General features: G+C 40.4%; 1 long non-coding RNA gene across 2 annotated transcripts in view; it reads right to left on the reverse strand.

The window, feature by feature from the left end:
- The window catches only part of LOC122554369, a 28,608-nt gene that overhangs the window by 1,156 nt on the left and 4,490 nt on the right, over positions 1-22,962 (reverse strand). Inside the window, exons 2-3 of one of the 2 annotated variants that reach the window (XR_006312981.1) lie at positions 11,096-11,154; positions 3,458-3,702 (exon numbers count right to left, since the gene is read on the reverse strand). This is a non-coding gene — a long non-coding RNA (uncharacterized LOC122554369). Of the gene's footprint in view, positions 1-3,457; positions 3,703-11,095; positions 11,155-22,962 lie in introns of those variants that run through there. The other variant, XR_006312979.1, reaches the window with a different exon arrangement.

A 22,962-nucleotide genomic window follows, 5' to 3' on the forward strand; every position in this document is an offset into this window, starting at 1 on the left:
TAATTCCCTCTCTTCCCACACCCTCTCTTCCACCATGTCACTTCTCCCTTTGTACCTCTCCCACTTTCCCCCATCAACCCCAATCAGGGATCTCATAATCACTGCAACCCTTCTCCCTCTTTCCCCCCTCCTTTTTCCACCTTACCTCTTCCTGTCTTCATTTCCTCTCTGTCCCTCTTGCCCTATGTCCTCCTTGTCCTCTTCTCACCTCCCCATGCCATCCTATCCCTCCACTCTCCCTTCCGCTCTACTTCTCCATAATGCTCCCAAAGAGTTGGAAAAGGAAGGAATAGTCAGGAAAGTGACAACTCCATCAAAGTGCATTAGCAGCATGGGTGGTGGTGAAATAGCCTGCAAAACTGAGAGTGTGCATAGATTCAAAGGATCTGAATAAAACTTTGATGAGATCCTAGTGCCCCATTGCAAACACTGAAGAAATGTTGCCACACTTACCAAAGCAAAGTCTGATTATTGGCAACTCTGCTGGATGTAAGCAACAGTTTTCTAACTATATTCTGGACACCATTTGGGCAATACAGATTGTTGCAGATGCTGTTCAGCATTTCCACTGTTCCAGAAGAATATCAATGCAGCAGCATGAGATATTCTGTGATCATCCCAGAATGAAAGCTCTTGATCTGCTAATTTTATGCATGTGGAGGCACAATTAAAGAAGGCATCACAGATTGTGAGAACAATCTTGCCAGATGAGCCAGAAGCTTAGCAAGAAAAGATGCAATTGAAAATATCTGAAGTCAAGTACATAGGTCAGGTACTGACAACAAAATGACTTCATTTGGATCCTAACAAGGAACCAAATGATGTGAAAACAGTGCAACGATTTGTTGCATTTGTGAACTATTTAGCAATGTTCTTGCCTAAATTGTCATCAGATTGTAAGACATGTTGCAAGCTTACAACTGAGGATGTGCAGTGCCAATGAAATACAGAAGAAAAAGTAGCTTTCACTGGAATGTAAACATGAACAAGGAACAAGAGTAGGCCATTTGGCCCTTTGAGTCTGTTTGACCATTCAATAAGATCATGGCTCATCTGATTTTAAGCCCAACTCTACATTCCTGCATACCCTGATAATCTTTCATCCCCTTGGTAATCATGAATCTATCTACCTCTGCCTTAAAAAAAATGTAAACATTCTACACCCACCATCTTTAGAAGAGAATTCCAAACTTACAAAACCATTTCAAGGTTATTTTTCCTGCTCATCTCTGTCTTTAATGGGCACCTTCTTATTTTTAAACTAAGACCCCAAGTTCTAGTTTCTCCCACAAGAAGAAACATCTTTTCCACATCCACCTGGTCAATACTCTCAGGATCAATTAATAAATCAATCAGGTTACCTCCAAATCTTCCAAACTCCAAAGACTACATGCTTATCATAAGGCAAATCTGCTCTTTCAGAGTAATAATCAAATAAATATTGACTGAACTTCCTCCAATGCATTAATATCCTTCTGTAGGTATAGTGACCAATACTGTATATCGTAGCTGAAGTACAACCTCTCTACTGTTGAATTCAATTCCCCTCGCAATAATACATAATATTCTACTAGTTTTCCAGATATTCCATACTTTTAAATTCTTTCTGCCAAAATGGACAATTTCCCACTTTCCCACATTATCTGGAAAATTAGCATTTTCCGGATCTTTACTCACTCCCTTAATTCAACTCCGTCTCTGACTCCGTCAAGGACATGCAGGTCCTGGGCCTCCTCCACCGCCAAACCATTACCACCCGATGCCTGGAGGAGGAAAGCCTCATATTCCACCTTGGGACCCTGCAACCACCTGGGATAAATGTGGATTTCAACAACTTCCTCATTTCCCCTCCCCCACATTATCCCAGTCCCAAGCCTTCAACTTGGTACCGCTACCCGGACTTGTCCATCACTTGCCCCTCTGACCTATCACTTTCTCCCTCATCTTCATCCACCTATCGCTTTCTCAGCTATCTTTCCCCAAACCCACCCCCTCCCATTTATCTCTCAGCCCTGACCCACAAGCTTCATCCCTGATGAAGGGCGTATGCCTGAAACGTCCATTCTCCTGCTCCTCGGATGCTGCCTGACCTGCTGTGCATTTCCAGCACTAAAGTCTCGACCCCCACTCACTTACTTAATCTATCTACATCCCTTTGTAGAATTCCGACATCCTTTTCACAACTTACTTTCATACCTTTGTTGTCAGCAAATTGAGCTAACATATCTTTAGTCCCTTCATCCAAATCATTTATATAAATTGTAAAAAGTTGAGGCCCCATCACTGACTCCTGTGACTTGTGACATCCATCCAGCCTGAAAATGATCCATTTATTCCCTCTCTCTATTTTCTGTCAGCTAGCCAATCGTCTATCTATGCCAATATGTAGCAGGGCAGGTCAATAAGATGTTTAAGAAGAAAGACAGGATTCTTGCCTTAATTAACTGAGGCATAGAATACAAGAACAGTGAAGTTATGCTAGAATAACATGAAGTGCTGTGTAAGCCACAATTGGAGTACCACATGCCATTATGGTTACTGCATTATAGCAATAATGTGATTGGGCGAGAGAGGGTACTGAGGAGATTTAACTCTGAGGACAGTTAGAGGGCCTGAACCATGAGGTAATATTGTATATGCTTGGGTTGTTTTCTTTGGAGCAGCAACAGTTGAGAAGGGACTTGATAGAGGTGTACAAACTTATGAGTAGTATAGGTAGAGCGGGTAGGAAGGCATTTTTTCCATTAGAAGAGGGATCAATAATCAGGACACATAGATTTAAGGTCAGACGTAAAAGGCTAAGAGGAGAGTTGTAGAGTCATAGAGATGTACAGGACATTTTTTTTCACCCAACATTAATGAAAAACTGGAACTTACTTCTTAAAAGGATGGTTGAATCAGAAACTCTCCTCACATTTAAACAGTATTTAGATATTCACTTACATTGCCATAGCCTCCAGGGCTATGGGCCAAGAGCTGGAAAATGGGATTAGTGTAGTCAGACAGTTGACTGGCACAGCAACGGCGGATTAAGACTGATCTTTTCTGAACAAAGGCCTAACCCTTTGAAGAGCATTCCATCCAGACCCACCCCATCCCTGAGACCCTGCATTTTCCATGGCTAATCCACCTAGCCTGCACTTCCCTGGACACTATGAGCAATTTAGCATGGCCACTCCACCTAACCTGCACACCTTCGACTGTGGAAGGAAATCGGAACACCTGGAGGAAACCCATACAGATATAGGGATAACGTGCAACTCCACAAGACAGTTGCCCAAGGCTGGACTCGGACCCAGGTACTGTGAGGCAGCAGTGCTAACCGCTAAGCCACTGTGCCACCCAAATGTGTTGATTCAAATACCAAAATAGCAAATTATTTATTTTTTGTACTACTATCCACAGTAACGGAGATTTTCACCAGGTTTCTTTGGAATCAAAATAATCTGCTTTATTAGAAACAAAACGTATTCTTAAAAGAGGCAGCAAATGTTGGTTAACATCTAAAGTCACATAGTCCTATCGGGCCATAAAGATGCTTTCACTGGAGAGAGTTGACTGGATGGTGGTTTAACATAAGTGTCACCACACGTCAGGTGAGGGGAGAAGTTGAGAAAGAGAATCCTTCCTTCATGGTAACCTCAAGAAGATCAGTCTGTCCAGATGTTGGAAAAAGTAAAGGTGGGAAAAAACCCTCTTGGCCTGAGTGTGGAAACAAAGGATAGAAAGTGATGGCTTCTCATGTCTACTGAATTTCTGCTGACAAAATCAAATTATGCATAACCATAATCTGATTTTAGGCCTTTAGCTCTGATTACAGTTAATAAAGATTTGAATCTTTAGAATATAGTCACAGATTAGCTTTTTAGGTTTCATAAGGTAGGCAGAAATACTGCTATTTGTCAGGTTCGAAGGAACTTCGACTGAGATCAGAATTTCAGGGGACAGTCTAACAGTTTCTGGTACATCTTTATTACTGATTCCTCAGAACAGAATTCCAAGTACAGAAATGTTTGCTAAAAAACCATGAGCATACAGGCTCCTCTAGTCTTTTCAAAGCAAGGTTGTCTGGTCATTCAGACAATAAACTCAATCGGTTACCTCTTTGAAACCTTTGTTGTTTTCTCCTAAGTCATTTATTTTTTCTGTTAACAACATATGACTTAAAACACACATGAAACTGTCAACCTCACCCCTTGATAAACCCCTACCTAACTCAGAAAATGTCCAAAGCATTTCCTAACTTCCAATTTTTTCATGTAGTCCTTAAATATGCATTCCCAACAATCCTTCTGTCCTTTGGTGTCAACTCTGTATCCATGGAGGATTGGTAGATTGTCCCAGCACACCTGCAATTTCTACCCTTAAGTCCCTCAGCAATTTAGGATACTTCCCATCCAGACCAAATTTCGGCTATTGCTGAAAATCAGCATCGACCTCATTGACTCTGTTGCTGAAATATAATTTTGCATCTTCCTCCAATACCTTGGCTTGTAGTTGACGCTTGATGGTGAGTACTGGCAGGCTATTTAAATACAGAGCCCAAATTAGCCTTGATCTAACTTCTACACAAGCTATATCAGAACTTGAGGTTTCCTTCTCAAATCCATAAGTCCATGACTGAGTTCAACTTAAATAATTTAGTACAAGCTGGAGATTGGACCTGCCATTGCTCGAGTGTTTATGGCATTGCTTTGGAATTTCACATGTTCCATTTATCTATAAAAATGTGCTCAGGGAAAAGTCAAAGTTCAGGAAATCTATGTCCATGGGTCAGAGAGGAAATGACATATTGTGATTTGATTTAACTGTCTATTATCATGTTTCTGTGAGCACATCTGGATTGATATTGTAAATAAAGTTTGTGTTTAATTCTACAAGTCTGGCCCTTTCTTTTGTTCCTTTCGCAGCCCTCACACACAAGGAAATAATGAGAGTGCCCAAAATGATTTGAAACAGGCTGTATAACCAGTCTGATTAGAATCTCTGACGGATTTCAATTTCTCATTCTCAGCAAATTATCTTTTGATCTGATTCAACAATCCTGTCATAGTTAAAAACAAGTAAGCAACCCAGATTTGATTCTTTAATGGTGTGATTTGCCATATATAAACAAAGATTGCTTTCAACTGTTCCAGAGGATATTTGATCTGTTTAACTGCTAACAGAACAGCTGCTCGTTTGGGATTGTATATATCCCTGCAGCTGTTCTGATTTAACAGTCTGTTAACCCAGCTCTTACTTTAGGGTTAATACTGACATATTGTACCACTTGTCTGAAACTGTTAAGGACCAAAATGATTTGAAACAGGCTGTATAACCAGTCTGATTAGAATCTCTGATGGATTTCAATTTCTCACTGCTCTTCACCCACCATCCAGCACCTCGGTAGGTTGAATTGTGAATCAACATTGTCTGATTCTCATCGCATTCATCTGTAGGCACTGTAGGAAGACTGAACTCGGTTTGGATTAAATGATTTGAAAAATTAGCTATGAAGTACAGAGCTGAGCCGGAGTTATTATTGTAATTTGTGTTCAGTCAAATTAGACATCTTTTGTACAATTCCTTTTAAACTTATGATGGTCAGCTTATGCGTCATTTTAAAATTCTTATTGTGCACTGAACAAAGAAAAACAGGTCTGATGAGAGTGGAAAAGTAAGACCAGATTAAAAACTATAGATACATTTTGTTATAGATACATTACGCCATGTGTCCAAAGTAAATATTATGTTATACTACCAATGTAAACTTTGATAATAGACTTATAAGCTAATAACTGGAAAACATTTATCAATAAACCTGCAAAAACAGGGTCAGCCTGACCCCTTGAATATTAACAGCATGGAGACACTTTTCTGACAATCTGATTCATTTCATGTGATATCAAGGAATGCCTGAGTGCACTGGATACAGCATAGGTTATGGATTCCTGTCTGTTATCCCAATTGCAATTGAGGTATTGTGTTCCAGACGTAGCGACAGCTCTAATCGATCTACAATACTGGTATCTAGCCAACAGAGGAAAACATTAACCTGGTAAATCCTATCATTCAAAACAGGACAAATCCAATCCCAGCAGATTACTTTCAGTCATCAGTAAAATGATGGAAGGTATTGTCAACAGTGTTAGTAAGTGGCAATCACAGACCTATAAATTCTCCACCATTTCTCGGTTTGGGCTAGTCCTTGGTCATGTTGCTTCAGACCTTTAACCTTGGTCAGAAACAAGGTCGAAACAAAGGAATTCCAGAAGTAGGGTGAGAACAGCTGCCCTTACCAGCAAGGCAGCACTTGACTGAAACAGGCCACAAGGAGCCTTGGCAAAATTAATATTAGTGCAAATCGGGGAAAACACTCCATCGGATGGAATCATATCTAGTACGAAGGAAGGTAGTTGTGGTCATTGGAAATGGATCAAGACATCTTCAGCAGCTTCATCAATGACAATTCTATCATAAAGGTCAGAAATTGGAATGTTTGCTTTTGATTTGCTATGACTAGGTAAAGAAGAGAAACAGTTCCCCTCCTTTTAAATGTTGCTGGAAAATATTATTTTAAATTATCTGCCATTCCTCTTTTTTCTTGTCATTAATTCCCCTCTTGAATCCTCCAAGGGTCCCACTTACTTTCCACACTTACCACATTCCCTCATGGAAGCTCTTGCAGTTTGTTTTTATATTACCTACTAAATTACTTTCATCATCAATTTTATTCCTCCTAATTAACTATTAGTCATCCACCAACGGTTCCTAAAAAAATTCCCAATCCTCTGGTCTACCATTAGTTTTCACCATTTTGTATAGCTTGCATTTGGTCAGATATGGCCCCTTACTGCCTTTCTTAGCTGTAAGTGATTTACCCTTTTTATCACGTCATTTTTGACTGGAATTATGTTTTGCTGAACATTATGCAATATCTGCTGAAATGTTTGCCTCTGCATTTCCACTGACCTTTCCCTTAGTCTATTTCCCCAGCCTGCTTTTGACAACTCTTTCATAGAGTCATGACAGCACGGAAACAGACCCTTTGGTCCAACCAGTCCACGTCAACCATAATCCCAAACTAAACTAGTCCCACCAGCTTGTGCTTGGCCCATATATATCCTGACAAACAGTTCTTATTCATGTACTTATCTAAATGCCTTTTAAACATTGTAAATGTACCCACATCCACCATGTTTTCTGGAAATTCATTCCACACACGGACTCCTCTATGTGTAAAACAATTGCCTCCATGTTTTTTTTTAATCTTTCTCCCCTCACCTTAAAAATATGCCTCCTAGTCATGAAATCATCCACCCGAGAGAAAAGATACCTGTCATTCACCTTATCTATACACTTCATTATTTTATAAACCTTAATAAAGTCACTACCCAACCTCCCAGGCTCCTGTGAAAAAGTCCCAGCCTATCCAGCCTCTCTTTATAACTCAAATCTTCCATCCCGGGCAACATCTTGGCAAATCTCTTCTGAACCCTCTCCAGCTTAATAATATCCTTCCTATAACAGGGTGACCAGAATTGGACAAAGTATTCCAGAAGAGGCCTCACCAACATTCTGTACATCCTCAATGTAATGTCCCAAATCCAATATTCAAAGGTTTGAGCATTGAAGTTAAGCATGGTAAATGCTTTCTTAACTATCTATATGTGATGCAAACTTCAAAGAGTTAAAAATCACGCAACACCAGGTTATAGTCCAACAAGTTTAATTGGAAGCATTAGCTTTCGGAGTGCTGCTCGTTCATCAGGTGGTTTTGGAACAGCAGTCCGAAAGCTAGTGCTTCCAATTAAACCTGTTGGACTATAACCTGGTGTTGTTTGATTTTTAACTTTGTGCACCCCAGTCCAACACCGGCATCTCCAAATCAAAGCTTCAAAGAATCATGTATCTTTTTGTTCTACAACACTGACCAAGACCCTACTTTTGATTGCATAAGTCTTGTCTTCATTTATTTTCCCAAAACATAATACCTCACATTTATCCAAATGAAACTTCATCTCCCACTCTTCAGCCCATTGATCCAACTGATCAAGATCTCTTTGTAGTCTTTGTGATCTTACATAACCTTCATTGTCCACTATACTACCAACCTTGGTGTCAATCGCAAACTTACTAACCATGTTTTCTATATTCAATATTTCTATATTCTCATTTAAATCTAAATCAATTTGTGTATCATCCACAAATTCTGATGATATATCCTTTTTTTTGGAGTTAGATACAGAGTAAAGCTCCTCCACAGTGTCCACATTAATGACTCCTGGGACAAGTAAGCACAGGGAACTCTCTTGATGACGTCGCAGTCAAATACTTAAAAGGACAGGCATCATCCAAGCAGAGATGCAGAGTTAAACTCAGTCTAAACTGTCTCCATTACACACCCCCAAACACAGATACATACGTACACAAACAAAGACACAGCTATAAACGCTCAACTGTGGAACAACAGGATCAATATATAATTTGGTTAACATTCTCAATTATACCAAGTTCTTTGTTAGATTCCACCTGTTCTGTTCTGATTCTCACCTTCCTTGCTTAATTGCCCTTACTGAAGTTGGGTTAAGACCTCAAACTGTATTTCAAACTCCATTCACAACCCCGAGAGGATCCTTAACTAGGATATCATTTATTCATTCTACCTTCTTATACATTGTTAGATGCAGTCTGCTGTGGACAGGTTCTGCAATGTACTGCTCCAAGAAACAATCCTGATGTACTCTACAAGAGTATATTCAGTCCAGGCATATTGATTTGTCCAGTCAATATGCAGATTAAAATCAACCTGACAACTGTGGCTTTCTTATACACCTCCATCATTTCCTGATTCATACATTGTCCTAACAGTGAGGCCACTCTTCAGGGGCCTATAGACAATTACCACCTGTTCTTTCTCTTGCTATTTGTTACTTTCACACAATGGATTTCATGTTATGATCTTTTGTACCTATATTACTAATCACCATTGCATTGATACCTTTTTTAAATTCAAAATGCTATACTTGCCTAGATTTCCTTCAATATTGAGTTTCCAGTTTTGGTCACTCAGTTTAAAGGAAGCTTATCCCAATAGAACAGCTCTGTCTTTCCTCAGTATTGGTACCAGTGCCCAGTGCCCATTGGAAACCATTTCTTTTACATCTATCTTTGAGTCATCCATTTGCATCCCTAATCTTACTTACTCTATGCCAATTTGCACATAGCTCAGGTAATATCATAGAATCGCTACAATGTGGAAACAGGCCATTTTGGCCCAACAAGTCCACACCAACCCTCCGAAGAGTATCCCAACAAGACCCATTCCCATCCCCTACTAATCTACATTTCCCCACACTAATTCACCTAATCTACACATCCCTGAACACCGTGGGCAATTCAACATGACCAATTCGGCTATCCTACACATCTTTGGACTGTGGGAGGAAATGGAAACACCCAGAGGAAACCCACGCAGACACAGGGAGAATGTGCAAACTCTACACAGACAGTCGCCTGAGGCTGGAATTGAACCCGGATCCCTGATGCTGTGATACAGCAGTGCTAACCACAGAGCCACCGTGCTGCCCCGAGATTATTATCTTTGAGATCTTTTAAAAAATTTAACCCCAAGGTGGTCATGATCCCTCAGAGATCTTCTTTTCTAACCAACTTATGTTGTTGGTACACCCATGGACTATAATAACTGAATGCCTTCCCTCCCATTCCAAGTTCCTCTTCAGCCCAGAAGCGATGTCCTTAACCTTGACATCAGGTAGGCAATACAACCTTTGGGACTTCCTGTTTTTGCTGCGGAGAATATTTTCCCATAACTGTGCTGTCCCCTATTACAACTGCATGAATCTTTTCTCCTCTGGTGGCGAGCATGGTGGGATTGAAGTCTGACAATTTTCACAGACCTGCTTGCCTACATATTTGGGTCTTAAAGGAAGGGCTTTAGTGTAGAGATTGTAAAATTACAATTAATGTAAAAACTAAGTTCTTTAGACGTTGGAATAGTTCCAGCAGATTAAAAATAATTGCAAATGCAACATCTCTATTCAAGAATGGAGGGAGAAAGAAACAGGAAGCTATAGGCCAGTTAGTCTGACAACTCTCACTGGAAAACGTATTAGAAGTTGTTATTCAGGAATTAGTAATGAGATGCTTATGAAATCATAATACAATCAAATTGAATCAATATTGTTTTGTGAAAGGGAAATCATCTTTGATAAATTTATTAGAACTCACAAGCAGAGTGGGGAGAAAGTGCAGCCAATAATTGTCATGTATTTAGATTTCCAAAAGGCATTCAACAAGGGTACCTTATAAAAGTTTACTGCACAAAGTTAGTGCAATAAATCATTACTAAACTGCATTGCAGAGTGAGTGTTACCCTGAAGATTACTCCCTTTAATCAAAGTTAAGTGTGTTTTCCAGACGACTTTAATCCTCACAAATTTGTCCTCTTTAATCTGAATGTGCGCTCCCCACTTGCCCTCAGTATGACGAATAATAAAGACAGCATTTTGTCTACTTCAGGTGCAGTACTTGTTGTCTCCTTCTCTTTCTACTGTCGCAATATCTTTCTAGGATTCATATACACCTCATTGTTTCTGCGTTTTGGATGTCTGAGACAAAAGTTGTAACCCTCTAGTACAAAGGCTTGTTATAATCTCATCCAATCTGAAAACTTGTCTCCATGGCACCACACCAAAACTGGACCTACAATCTACCTACTCGGTCATGGCAGAGGCTTGTGTTATTGTTTATAGGTGTGACAATCTTACACTCTATTCCCAACAAAACAACCTAGTTTCACTTTAACTTTTAACAGCTAAGCCACATTCTTGTTTTTTGGCACAATTCAGAATGGGGCACACGACCCCCTTCCATACTCCATTTTACCTCAAATTAAATATTCAGTCACAAAACATAATCTGACAAAGTTTATACTTGTAATATGTTTGACATAATCCAGAACAACAAAACCAGCTCGACTGGCATCCCATCCATTATCAGCATACCATGCCTGCATTTGCTAAGGCCTTGTCAAAACAACCTTTCAAACCCGCAGCCTCTATATATGCTCATTTAGAGAGCTGGTACAAACCTGATGGACCATATGGCCTCGTGCACAGTAATAATTCTGTGGTTCAGCAATTCCATTACCTAGTAGAAAATGAAAAGCAAGAGCATGGAAATATTATGACCTTGAAGTTTCACTAAAAATCATTCGCTATTCTGACTTAAAATTATATATCAGTTTGATATTGAGTCAAAATCTGGAACCCCCTCCCCAACAGCACTGCAATTATCTTTCTCACATAAACTGTAGCAGTTCAAGAAAGCAGCTCCCACCACCTTTTCAAGGACAGTTAGGGGTGGATAGTAAATGTTAAGCAAGGCCTAATCTCGTGAATTAATTTGAGAAATGATTTGCATTCAGAATCCTCACTAATGCCCACTTTTAGAAGAAAAATGAACCCCAAAAGTGGACGAAGCTACTCTGTGAAATTAAGAGTCAATGTGCATCACAATAATGAGAGTAATTTCTGGTGAGTAATCAAATCAAGGAATTGAAATGATAGCTATAAACCATAGATGCTTTGCTCTTGCAATTAATGATATTTTCTGAGGCATGTAATTACATTACTGTCCTGTATTTATTCATGGCTATGCTTTAACATATCTTTCCAAATTCTATTGTAGTAACAGACGTTTGTATGATGCATATATCTTCAGTTCTAAAATCAGATGTTACCTCACACTTTGTCTTTCTCTGCTCAGTATATCAGAATGATAAATATTTTAAAAGTATGAACTATACACTATGTATTGGAAATGACAGGCATTGAATTCTAGAGCAGTAATTTAATCAGTTGGTTCTGCTGATGTTCATGTAAATGGCTCAATCCACTTTCATATAGCTTATGGCGATGATGTCATCTTAACTGTATGCTTGAATACTTTGTAACCCACTGCCAGCTATCTATTAGTGTTGTAGGATCATTATATGATTTCATTGTAAAGTACTACATTACAAACAAAAAGTATATCTATGTTCATTTGTTCTGCAAAGTATATCTATGTTCATTTGTTCTGCAAAGAATATTATAATTACGGCGATCAATAATTTAATGTTAATTTTTGCAGTCAGTTGTGGGTTGGGGTAACATTACCTTCTGAGTTACCTTGAATCAAACCTGCACAAGATACTTCAGCGCATAATCCAAAGTAACACATCAGAGCAGTGCTGTGCATCCCTTGGTTGAGCCATGTTTATGAAATGATGTTAAGTTGAGACCACGTTATTCTTTCAGGTGAATAATAAAAAAAAAAGGAGGAGGAGTGGAACATTCATCCTTTCAAACCAACTCCACCATTCAATGAAATCATGGTTGATGTTCGAACTTAGCACCACTTCCTTGCACTGTCACTGTAACCCTTGATGTTTTTTAATATACAGAGATCTATCAATCTCAGTCTTCAGCATATCGCATGACTGAGCCTCATTAACCTTTAGGGCAGCGAATTGCAAAGATTCACCAGCCTCTGAGTGAGGAAATTCCTCATTTAAGTCTTAAATAGTTTGCATCTTAGTTTGAGACTATTCTAACTACTAGGGAAGGGAAACATCTTTTTTACATTTATTCTGTTAAAGCATATAATAATCTTTTATGTTTGAATGAAAGCACCTTTCATTCTTCTAAATACCAGAGAACATACTTTCAGTTTATTTAATTTTTCCTCATGGGACAATCCCTCTATTGCAGGAACTACTTTGGTGAATATTTGTTGCAGTCTCTATGGAAAATATATTTTTCTTTAGGTAAGGAGACCTAAACTGCACACATCCTCCAGGTGTTGTCTCACCAAGGCTCCATATGATTGCAGTAAGACACCTTTACTCCTGTACTCAAATTCTCTTGTAATAAAGGCCAAAATACCATTTAATTTCTTAATTGCTTGCTTTACCTGCATGGAGAAAGCGAGGATTGTAGATGCTGGAGATCAGAGTCAAGAGTGTGGTGCTGGAAAAGCACAGCAGGTCAGGCAGCATCCAAGGAGCAGGAGAATCGACGTGACCCATATATAAAGGTACTCAAATCCCTTTGAATTTCAATACATCCCAGACTCTTACTATGTAAGAAACACTCTGAATTTCCATTTATCTTACCAAAGTGTACAAATTCACATTGTTCTCCATTATATTCCATCTGCCAATGTTTTGTTTACTCATTTAGTCTCTCCAAATCCCTTTGAAGCATCTTTGTATCCTTCTTACAGTTCAGAGTTCTGCCTAGTTATGTGCCTATAAAGTTGGAAATATTAAGTTAAATTCCCACCTTCAAATCACTGATATAGACTGTAAATAGCTCAGGGCCCAAACATCGATCCTTGTGGTACCTAATTGGAGACTGCCAATCTGAAAATTACCATTGACCTCTACTCTATTTTCGGTCTGTTAATGAATTCTTAAACCAGGTCAGTGCTGTGAATCCTTTATGTATTATTGGAACTTTCTGAAAATCTAAATGTAGCATGTCTACCAGATCACCCTGGGACCAAAGTTTTTGCTTCCTTCAATGGTGGAAGAGATGGCAAGAAAATTGGGAAATTACAACAAAAATGGAAAAATCAGGTTCTCAATGTTGAAAAACAAATTTTGATTTTCCGCATAAAGTTTAAATGGTGATTTAAGAATCTTGCCAGTTGACCTGCAACAACCTTATCATTTCATTATTACTTACACTCAACTCATTCTTATACAGTTTTCAATTCTCCCTGAGAAATTAAACAGCACCAATTCCCAAATGAAAGTTAGAACAGTGACCTGGCAGCAGCAGCTTCCTGCAAGGTTCTGTGGGCCTTCATCTAACTCTGTCTCCTTCACAACATTCTTGGATACTCCATGGTCAGTGTCCTCGTCTATTGTCCATCCACATACTTTGACGACAGTGAATCCTCAGCTTCATCACATCATCATGGATGCTTTTGAAGAGCTCACACACCACTTTAGCCCTTTGGAGCTCAGGGACACATGATTTGCATGCTTCTGCTAGGTAGCTTTGCATAGAAAGACACAGACACATCTCATGTATTTACACAGAAAGTATCATTTGGCTATTATCTTACTTTCTCAGCACACACTCACCCTTTCTGCAAAGGGATAGACTGAGTGTGATGGAAGTGGATTGAAGAACAGCTAATGATGATGCAGAGGCAGAAGACATGGTAAGATCTCCCCAGTGAATGCAGATGCAGGGAAGTTTAGTAATTTGGGAAGATGAAGTGTTGAGATCAGTGGACATGATGTATGGAATAAGAAGAGTTGTAATACATTATCTTGAAGGGAGGCTCATAAAATAACTCTGTGATTCGCAGAAAAATACCTGGAAATGCTAGTGGATAGGATGGTGGAAAGTAGGGCAGTGCTTCTTTTTGTTGACTAGCAAAGAAGGCTATACCACCAGACTCCACCACCTTTGATCAATATAGCTATGGAACCCACAACAATGCAGGGAGAGAGTTAATGACCTTTAGCATTCTGCAAAGGTAATGCCACCATCTTTTCTCTGCATCCTCACACTCATAGGGCCATCATTCACTCAAATTTGGCCATTGCACGCTCATTTCACCATGGTTAATGCAAAAAAAAGCATTACCATTATTGTTTAATTTCTGAGAATGCAATTAGTTTTATTTCTGTATGTTTCTCTAATGTTCCATTATAATGCCCAGAAATTTGTATGCAAAGGCAACAGACCGGTATTTTGGGAAGTGAACAGAATACCTTCTACATCAACCAGCTAACAGCTCTTGAGAAGATGACTTTTTTTAAAAAAAAAGGTATTGGTGAACATAAATTAATTTAAAACAAGGTTTTATTGAAATTTCAGTATCTTCACAGAACACAAGGAGATAAATTCAATTTACAGTCTTCTTCTTGCATCTGGGAAATGGGCAGTGGGATGTTGAAAAGCAGAAACGGTACTGGGGAGATTCTCAGCTATTCTGCTGAAGCCCAAGGCCAGCTTCTTGCATTACTCAAGACGTTGTGTATGTGAAACAGGAAACTTCATTACATGTCACACATTTTGTAGTGTAATGAGATCATGGGAGATGCCATATAAATGTGTATTTTCTTGTTGTAAGATGTGTAATTCTTTTAGTTCTAGCAAGAAAGTCTTCCTACATTATTTCACTGTAGTACTCCTCTATCATGTTTGTTAATACAGAATTACCATTCTCATGGTAAAGTAGGTTCAATTAATTTGAAAATCACAAGCAGGTTTACTTAACAGACAAACTGATAACTTGCAGTTACACAGCAACATATGCACACGTGCTTGGTCTGGATTGCTGCAGCATGGAATCCTCATGGCTGCTGGTTATATGCTGCTATCCTGGTTCTTGACTTATTAATATGCTCAGCTCTTAATGCAATAAAACAGAATTCACTATCAAACATTATTACCTATTATCACCTCACACTTCTCATGCAATGTTCTTCTATGCCGGCAGCTCTAATTAGATGCTAACATCAAGCTTTCTGCCCTAATGGCTGAGTCTGCCTCTGTACAAGTTGAGCAATCTTTGGCAGGTGGTCCAACAACTCCAAAGTACAGACGTTTAGCCAAGAAAAATCTCAGCAGTTACAGCAGCCTGCCCCTACCTCTACTGAAACCACGTGGGTTGCACCAGAAAAGAGTGGTAGGAAGCAGAAGAGTAAAGCTTTGTATGCAAAAGGTGAGGTACCTTCGTATACAAGAGATGCAAAAGGTGCGGTACATTATTTTGTTAAGTTCCATTGTTCAGCGGAATTGAATGCCGAATGGCAACTTACCATTCCAATTGTTTGGTGATGAATAGGAAGACATGGGCAAAAGTTTGTTGTTATCTATGGGCCCAGATATTGTGCCAAAAAAGACAAGATGCCTCTACCTCATCCATTATCCTTCTTTTCTTCTCCCCTTTTGGAATTGTCTGCAGATGAAACATGCTCAAACTCTTGTTTCTCTTGCAGCTTTAAGCTCCGATGCTGCACAAGGTTATCCAGAATGCCTTACACCACAATCAGTCTGGTGACTCTGACTGCTGTGCGGTGTACCACCAGGTCTGTTCAAGCATCTAAACCATATCTTGAGCCCACTGCTTACTTGTTAAGCGGCACAAATGGTGGTTGTTGTAGCATTTCTGTTGTGCTTCTCCTGAGATAAAGTAGTTGTGTTTCCCATGGGTGTCACAGTCAAGTTTGAAGAAGCTATTCTTTGTCTCTTATCAGTCAAATCTGATGTTGGTCTGCAGGTTCAATGCAGCAGAGTGTCTGGACTTCTCTGGGCTGAAAGTATCATGAGAACTCTTCCTGGAATCTGGAACATATTTGTGAAAACCTCTGATCATGAATATTGATGGAATGGAAACATGTCATTCTGAACACGCCTGGTTGATCTGGGGGTGCATGGATTCCTAAGTGTGTAGTCAAAGATGCCCTGCAACTGTGCAGGAAGCTCGTCAGAGATGTAAACCCAAGCACTTGCGCGCCGTAACTGGTAACATCACAGTTGAAGTTCACATAATTGACAGCCTTGGCAGACAATCAATCAGTGTGATGTCTTACACATCTTTGTGGAACTACCTGGAAGATCCTGTACCTGGAAGAGTCTGTAGACAAAGAAATGGTCACTTTCATGATGATGCACTTTACTGGTGATGCAAGGCAGCCAGGCCCAGCAGGGAACAGGTCTTCTTCGTGTTGGCAGACAATGCCTGCCATCACTGAGGTTGGTCAGATAGGAAGTAATAAGCTCCATCTGCAGAAATGTTGCTCTTCCCAAAATCTAGGAAATTCAGCCCCTGAAAGAACATGCATAGCAAGACTGACTTCCCACCAGTCACTACTCTCCAGATTGCTACCCTATTACAGATCTCCTACAGCAAGCTTCTCCCAATGGTCAGCAGTCAACTGTCTCTCCTGATGTAACTCTCAAAACATCCAAAGTGTTCAGTTTAACAATCACCACAAGTTCTCTGCGCAAAACCTCTTCCTAAGCCGTAAGCACGAATATCTGCAGTATTTATCTGACATTAAATGAACCTCCTGAATTGCTGTTGTGTTCTCATCTTGGTTTTGGTGACAAAATAGCAAGCATCAGGAAGGCTGGGAAATCCATATATGCTATTAAATTTGAATATCAGTTAAAATGACATTGTAATGAAGTGATTAACATATTTGAATTAGTAATCAGCCTCTCCGGAAGGTTAACTGATCATCTATTCTCACATATGTAATATATCCTTATTCTGACACTTATTTGAGGCTGAAATCCTTATTTGAGCCTTTGCTACTATTGGACTTGACTAGTCCAAAGTTGGTCTCCCAAATTCTTCTGCTCTCTCTAAATTTGAGGTCATCCAAAACTCTACTACCTGCGGTTTTAGTTGCATCATCTGCATTACAATTATCTGCATTGGCCCTTGATCAATCAGTGGCTCAATTTTAAAATTCTCCTTCTTGTTTTTAAGTTTCTTAGTGGCCTTGCCCATCTCCATTTTTAAAAATCTTTTCTTGGTCCCACAATTCTCCAATATATATGCCATTAAAATTGAATGTGCTGATCTAACTTTGATTTCTTGAGGACCCTGGTTTTAAATATTTCACCACTGAGGTCCATGCTATTACTGTCTCGGCCCGAGTGGACGAAATTCCCTCTCAGAATATCGCAAAGTCACTACATCCATTTCTTCCTTTAAGATCCTCCTGAAAATCTATCATTTTGACCAAGCTTTTGTCTTTTTGCCCTTATGTCACCTTGAATGGGTCCTTGCTGACTCTTGCTTTATAATGGTCTGTGAAAGAATTTGTAATGTTTTGTCACATTAAATGTGCTACATAAATACGAACTATTGTTGCTAAGCATACCCAAATCCAGAAATTAGCAGAAATTAGCACAGGTTGCTCCGCAGTGACAATAGTCCTCAACAACGTTCAGCAAGTCTTCCCCAACCCAAACTAAAATTGTCAGGAACCTTTGGCCCCATTTGGCCTGTGACCGAAACATAACTCACTTCATTTGTGAGGGTGTCAACCACTGCATCATCCTTTTAACTAGATGAACTGTCCACTGAGATGGGGATCCAGTTGGTTATTGAGAGCAAGTTAAATAATAGAAGCAGTCTTGGTAATCCTAGTACCAGACAGGGCAGGCAAAAGCATGGCAGGAAGCAAGAGAACTCTGGATTAAACTGCATTTATTTCAATGCAAGAGGCCTGACAGGTAAGACAAATAAACTTGGGGTATGGATGGGTATGTGGGACTGAGATAGCTATTACAGAAACATGGCTGAAGGAGGCACAGGACTGGCAGCTCAATGTACATCTGCTACAGGAAGGATAGAAAGGGAGGTAAGAGAGGAGGGGGAGTTACAATCAAAGAGAACATCATGGCAGTACTGAAAGAGGACATTCTGGAAGGTTCTTCCACTGAGTCTATATGGGTAGAACTGAGAAAAGAAAGGGGGAGATCACTTTGATAGCATTGTACTGTAGGACCACCACACACACCACCATCACCCTCCCTCCCCGCACAGTAGTCAGCAGGAGTATGAGGAGCAAACATGTAAACAGATTGCCAATAGCTGCAAGCATAACACAGTTAGAATAGAAGGGGATTTTAACTTTCCAAATATTGACTGGGATGCTTGGATGGAGAGAAATTCATTCAGTGTGTTGAGGAAGAATTTCTCATGAGGTATATAGATGGCCCTACTAGAGAAGGGGCAAAACTTGACCTCCTCTTGGGAAATAAGGCAGGGCAAGTGGGAGAGCACTTTGGGACCAGGGACCATAATTCCATTAGTTTTAAAATGGCTGCAGAAAATGATGGTCTGGTCCACAAGTTAAAGTTCTAAACTGGGGAAAGGCCCATTTTAATGAACTAAGGAACTTTCAAAAGTTAATTGCGGAAGGATGCTGCAGGCAAAGGGACAGCTGGTAAGTGGGAGGCTACTGGCAGGGCTGGAATACCCTGCCAGTAGCAGTGGTGGACTCTCCCTCTTTATGGGCATTTAAACAGGCATTGGATAGGCATATGGAGGATAGTGGGCTAGTGTAGGTTAGGTGGGCTTGGATCGGTGCAACATCGAAGGCCAAAGGGCCTATACTGCGCTGTATTTTTTCTATGTCTCTATGTTTCGAAAGTGAGTTATGGCCAACATGTTCCTGTTAGAGTGAAGGGTAAGGCTGGCAGGAGCAGGCTGTCCACCAGAACGCTGGATGACTAGAGTTATTGAGGTCCTGGTCAAGAAAAAGAAGGAAGCATATGACATGCATACGCAGCTGGGATTAAGTGAATTCCTTGAAGAGTACAGAGTGTGTTAGAGAGGGAAATCAGGAGGGCTAAAAGGGACACATAAGGTAAAGGCGTAACCCAAGAGATTTTACAAGTACATGAAGGGCAAAAGACTAACTAGGGAGAGAATAGGACCTTTTACAGATTAAAAAGGTCATCTATGTGCAGAGCCTCAAGAGACGGGTGAGACCCGAATTGAATATTTTTGTCATAGAGTCATAGATATCCCAACCCAATCTAGTCCCACCTGCCAGCACCGAACCCATATCCCTTCCTATTCATGTACCCAACCAGAGGCCTTTTAAATGTGGCAACTGTACTAGCCTCCACCACTTCATCTGTCAGCTTATTCCATACACGTACGACCCTCTACGTGAAAATGTTGCCCCTTAAGTCTCTTTTATATCTTTCCCCTCTTACCATAAACCTATGCCCTCTAGTTCTGGACTCACCCACCCCAGGGAAAATACTTTGTCTATTTATCCTAGGGAAAAGACTTTGCTTATTTATCCTATCCATGCCCCTCAATTTTGTAAACCTCTATAAGATCACCCCTCAGCCTCCAACACTCCAGGGAAACCAGCCTCAGCCTATTCATCCTCTCCCATAATCCCAAATCCTCCAACCCTGGCAACATCCTTGTAAATCTTTTCTGAACCCTTTCAAGTTTCACAACATCCTTCTGACAGGAAGGAGATCAGAATTGCATGCAATATTTCAACAGTGGCCTAACCAATGTCCTGTCCAGCCTCAACATGACCTCCCAACTCCTGTACTCAATACTTTGACCAATAAAAGAAAGCATACCATACGCCTTCTTCACTATCCTATTTACCTGCAACTCTACTTTCAATGAGCTATGAACCTGCACTCCAAGGTCTCTTTGTTCAACAACATTTACCAGGACCTTACCATTAAGTGTATTAGTCCTGCTAAGATTTGCTTTCCCAAAATATGGAAACTTGCATTTATCTAAATTAAACTCCATCTGCCACTTCTCAGCCCAACGGCCCATCAGATCAAGATCCCATTGTAATCTGAGGTAACCTTCTTTGCTGTCCACTACACCTCCAATTTTTGTCATTATTTACCATGGAGAAAGGCATGGATGCTATGGAATTTGGGGAAATAAATAATGATGCTTTGAAAAGAATCCACATTCCAGAAGAGGGGGCGCTGGAAGTCTTAAAACACTCAAGATAGACAAATCTCTGGGACCTGATGAAGTGTATCCTAGCACATTGTGAGAGACTAGGGAGGAAATTGTGGGGCTATGAGCCAAAATATTTGTATCATCAACAGCCACAGATGAAGTGTCCAAAGATTGAAGGATGGCTAATGCTCTGCCATTATTTAAGAAAGGCTGCAGGGTAATGTCTGGGAACTATAGACCATTTAGCCTAATGTCTCTGGTGGGTAAGTTGTTAGAGGGGATTCTGCAAGACAGGATCTGCACGTGGAGAGGCAAGAAGTCATTTGGGATAGTCAGCATGGCTATGTATGTGGGAAATAGAGTAACACAAATTTGAGTTTTTTGAAGGGATGATCAAGAAAATAGATGAGGGAATGCGGCAGATGTTGTCTCGATGGATTTTAGTAAGGCCTTTGTTCAGGTACCACACGATGGGTTATTGAATAAGGTTAAATCTCACAGGATTCAGGGAGAGCTAGCCAATTAGATACAAAACTTGTTTGAAGATAGAAGACAGAGGGTAGTAGGAGAGGATTGTTTTTCAAATTGGAGGTCTGACACCAGTGGCATACCACATAGATCGATGTTGGGTCCTCTGTTATTTGTCATTTATATAAATGAGTTGGATGAGAATTTAGGAGATATGGTTCGTAAGTTTGTGGATGACACCAAGATTGGTGGTATAGTGCACAGTGAATAAGGTTATCTGGGAACACAGTGAGCTTCTGATCAATTGGGCCAGTGGGCTGAGGAGTGGCAGATGGGATTTAATTTAGATAAATGCAAAGTGTTGCATTTTGGTGGGTCAAACCAGGGCAGGACTTACACAGTCAATGTTAGGGCCCTGGGTGGTATTATAGAACAAAGGGATCTGTGGCATAGGTTTACAACTCCTTGAAAGTGAAGTCACAAGTAGACAGGGTGGTGAAGAAGGCTTTTGGCACACCTGCTTTTATTGGTCAGAGCATCAGATATAGGAGTTGGGACGCCTTGTTGCAGCTGTACAAGATGTTGGTAAGGGCACATTTGGAGTACTGCATGCAACTCTGGTTGCTCTACTAATGAAAGATATTATTAAAATAGAAAGAGTGCAGAAAAGCTTTACTAGGATGATGTCTGAACTGGAAGGTTTGAGTTATAAGGTGAGGCTGGATAGCCTGGGACTTTTCTCCCTGGAGCATAGGAGGCTTAGGGGTGACCTTGTAGAGGTCTATAAAACCATGACAGACATAGATAAGGTACATAACCAACAGCTTTCCCTATGACAGGGGAGTCTAAAACTAGATGGCATAGGTTTAAGGTGAGAGGGGAGAGATACAGAGGGGTCCAGAGTGGCAATTCTTTTTCACAGAGGGTGGTGAGTATGTGGAACAGGCTGCCAGAATTAGTGATGGAAACGAGTACAATTTCATCATTTAAGAAACAATTGGACGGGTACATGGATGGGATAGGTATGGAGGGATATGGACTAAATTGGGACTAGGTTAATTATGAAAACTGGGTGGCATGGAGCCTCTATGACTCTATCTTTCATTGTTCCATTCACATTTATCATATTTCAATTTTATCCCCAATCTATTCCTGAGGCTTTTAACTTGCCTCAGGAATATTTCAATTATTATCCTAAGCCTTATTATACTATTTCTTTTTAAATTTACATGTCAATAGGCATGGTGTAATGAGTTCAGGTGATGGGCATGTCATAGCTGAATAGCTGGAAATATGTGGAAGCGGTGAGATCTGGGTGTGAGGCATGCAGCAGTGGTACGTTTGTGGTGATAAAGTGTAATGTCAGACACAGGGGTCCTGATGGCTACAGATTGCTGAGCGATAAGGATATAATGCATTCAGTGGCAATGTCAGCTACTCAGTGCCACGAGTATAATATGACATTTGAAGACACATTCACTGACTTTGACATTTCTTATGGTATCTTTAAACTTTAGGAGAATTATAACCATAGCTACGGGGCCAAAGTCCGTGATCTTTGTGATCACCTGCTTCTACTCCCTTTGCAATGTTTGTTTAAGATCCTCATGAATTCCTGTGAAACATAATGTATCTCTTTCTTTCCACATCCACCTCCAGTGTTGCATTAGAGAATCTGGGATTTCTTTCTCTGCCTTGCCACTGCATTCTCCCGCTTCTACCTCCTGCCCAAAATCCACAAACCTGACTGCCCCGGCCGACCCATTGTCTCCGCCTGCTCCTGCCCCACCGAACCCATCTCCGCATACCTTGACACCGTCCTGTCCCCCTTAGTCCAAGAACTCCCCACCTACGTTCGGGACACCACCCATGCCCTCCACCTGCCCCATGATTTTCGCTTCCCCGGTCCCCAACGCCTTATTTTCACCATGGACATCCAGTCCCTGTACACCTCCATCCACCATCACGAAGGACTCAAAGCCCTCCGCTTCTTCCTTTCCCACC

The sequence above is a fragment of the Chiloscyllium plagiosum genome, chromosome 1, assembly GCF_004010195.1.
Source record: "Chiloscyllium plagiosum isolate BGI_BamShark_2017 chromosome 1, ASM401019v2, whole genome shotgun sequence".
NCBI lineage: Eukaryota > Metazoa > Chordata > Chondrichthyes > Orectolobiformes > Hemiscylliidae > Chiloscyllium > Chiloscyllium plagiosum.